Here is a 3,084-nt window from a genome sequence, read left to right as displayed (position 1 = left end):
ATATGTTATGCTAAAAAACTATAGTGCTATGGATTTTTTCAGGGAGGGGCCCCAAACCAGTATCTTGCCTAGGGCCCCATGAGGTCTAAATCCGGCTCTGGAGAAGATGATATGTTATCGGTCAATGTACATCATCATGCGCCTGTTTGCAAGACCTACCTTGTGGATACATCTGTCCAGGTCTGTTCTAAAGTGAAAGTAGAGGATAATAAATTTATGAACGTTGGGTGTGTACACATAAGAATGTGCTAAAAACAGGTGATAGAGCTCAAAAGGTGTACATGTTTTTTGCATTATATACACAACCCATTTACTAATGTGCTCTGGTGAACTTAGTTTAAGGTTCTCTAATTTAACCTACATATCAATCACTCATTCAGTATATTCCTATATGATTCTTTTTATCACTTGCTCACAAATCTATCCTCTGGTCTCAACAGCAGTGTCTGTTTTGTGTAACTCCTCCAGGGCCAAGATTTATGAATAAATTAATTTATTCAATTCTATTTGCCTGGAACTCCTCCCCCTTCAGCCCTGGCATGACGTGATGAACTGATTGACAGGCTGGTCCCTCCACCGGGACAAGCCACCTTACTGAATGCAGAGCTTGGCAGTTCCATTACTCCACTATCATCCCATCTTAGTGTCTCCACCTTGGTGATGTAATGGCACAAGTGGTGTGCGCACTACCGATCTGACACCTTCCCAGGATGAACAGGCTGCAATACAATCTCTGCAGTTTTTATTACTCTTGCTGTGAAAGGCAAATGAGTAACGCTCTTCTGAAGACTTGTGTAACCAGAGTCATCTTGTTGTTTCTCCTTCTCTGCCTCCCTATAATAAATAGGTAATAAATGAAGCAGCCCCCCTATGTGGAGTCTATGTGCCATTTACACAGATCAAGCCTTGTAGCAATTTGACATCACTATATGTTTACAGCAAAATTTTATTTTTTAGTAATGTTCCACAGTTTAAGCAATATTGGCCACACCCACTTGCTCGGATAAACCATACCCAAGCTCTACCCAAGTCTCTGTTACATCACATTTGAGACCTCATAGAGGTATCATAGTTGTTGCTGGTATAAAACATGAAACTGTGGTCCTAAAACACATTAGCCACCAGCTCCTGCTTGAAAGCAAATAACAGCAAGGCATCATGGCTTATCGTCTGGTTACGTACCGGAGACAAAGGCGGAGAAGGTACCGGAGAGGTAAATATGATTAAACTACAGAATACTATAGTCTGTATAACATACTAAAATAATTTACATTTATGGCTATGCAAGAAAACTGAAAATTTCCAGCTGAATATTGACTCTAAATTCCCCCTTTGTTTTGTCTGTCTATAGGTCCTCGTCGTACACGCCATTATTATTTCAGGAGACGGCCATATTGAGTAACTAGCCCTGCTGTTACTGATGGCAACAACCGATTCTGACATGATCTTCAGGTGGGCAATACACAACAAAGCATAGGACTGCATGAAAACAAGCCAGTTGCTAAATCATACACTGGGACCTTTAAATAAAGAATCCAGAGCAATCCTGAGCAGAATGTGGTCTGTTATCATTTTCCTTGTAGGATGAGTGTTAATGAGCCAAGAGTCACTTAGCAGTCTCATAATTTTTAGAACCGGTTACAAGCTGACATTAGGTATGATGTATCCTATAATAGTGCCGTAATATAAAAGTGGTATGAAATATGGCCAAGTATTGAAGTAGTGTAAAATTAGAGCCAAAGTTTCTAAGCAAAGATATATAGTTTTTTTTTATTATTTTAGTGCTAAATATTACATTATTTCTTGAGCTCAGCCCTTGCTGCTGCATCGTCAAATGCAAACTTACTATGACCTACAATTTCTAGGAGTGAACAGGACGCGAATGGGGCATTTTGCCGTAGTCAATCTACAGTAGGGGCGTACCAAACGCAAACATACATAGTCCTGTCTGAATCCAGTTCTGGCCATCTCAAAGTTACTTGTTTTCTGCCGTATCTCTTGCTCCAGCTAAAGGGCTAGTCCATCCAAAGATCAGTAGTGATGAGTCTTGTATGCATGCTAGAACATGTGTTTGCAATCAGGGGTAACTGTAAAAAGGTATTTAATGCTCAGTAGACATTAAGAACATCCTAATAAATGTATTTCATGGGAGGGGGGGGGGAGAAAAAAGCACCTAATTTTTATTAGTTTTAGCATTACCTTTATTATTATTATTAACAGGTGACATTAATTTAATATTTTTTATTTCCCTGTGCATTATTTTGCGACCTTATAATGTGCACAGGTATTGGACATATCCTTCAGCGTCTTGTATAGTAGAGCACAGCAGACCTGCCCCCGTTTTGAACAGCACATGTATCTTGAGATCCATGCCTTGATAAATTCAGGAGTATGCAAAGCTGAAATACGTGCAAACAGAGCCGGATTTAGACCTCATGGGGCCCTAGGCAAGATTCTGGTTTGGGCCTCCCTCCCTGAAGCAATCCATAGCACTATATTTTTTTAGCATAGCATATACTCCTAAAGTTAAGTAGAAGGGTAAGCTATATGCCGCCGCACATCATTGTGCTCCTCCTTCATCACACTATGGCCCCTCATTACTGTCCCTCTTATCACACTGTGCTCTCCTTTATCATTACACTGCATCACACTGTGGTTCCGGCAGTTAAAGAATAATCACCATGGACCCCATATTTTGTCAAAGGATCTAGCAGAATTTTGAATTATACTGGTCATATACATCATACGAGTAATATTAAGCTCAGTGATCGAAGTGGAAATTTGGAAGTGGCGGTATGAAAAATATAATGGTAATGTAAACAAGTGAATGGAATTTTATTATTTAACAATGAAGCGGGTATGAGAAGTAGCGGTATGGCTTACTACCGTATACACTTCACTTTCACCACTGCTTACCTTTCAATGCACACAAATTGTACCTTATCTTTAACTAAACTTAGGTATTAATCATAATTAACATGTCAAGAAACTGCAGTTCAGGGTTAGCAAGCCCAGTAATAAAAAAAACAGCAGTCTCCTATCACTACCACGTCACAGACCATCCGGCACTACAGTTATTGACTG

General features: G+C 39.8%; 1 long non-coding RNA gene across 1 annotated transcript; it reads left to right on the top strand.

Annotated features, from left to right (window-relative positions):
- Nucleotides 1-1,099: 1,099 nt before the first annotated feature.
- On the top strand, nt 1,100-1,550 carry LOC142150116 (uncharacterized). Its single transcript, XR_012691019.1, has 2 exons — nt 1,100-1,213; nt 1,352-1,550. It is a non-coding gene; the product is annotated as an uncharacterized LOC142150116 (long non-coding RNA).
- The last annotated feature ends 1,534 nt before the right edge of the window (nt 1,551-3,084 follow it).

This window comes from Mixophyes fleayi, chromosome 4 (assembly GCF_038048845.1).
Source record: "Mixophyes fleayi isolate aMixFle1 chromosome 4, aMixFle1.hap1, whole genome shotgun sequence".
Classification (NCBI taxonomy): Eukaryota; Metazoa; Chordata; class Amphibia; order Anura; family Limnodynastidae; genus Mixophyes; species Mixophyes fleayi.
Note: the sequence above shows the minus strand (reverse complement) of the source record. Positions and strands in the feature narration are given on the sequence as shown.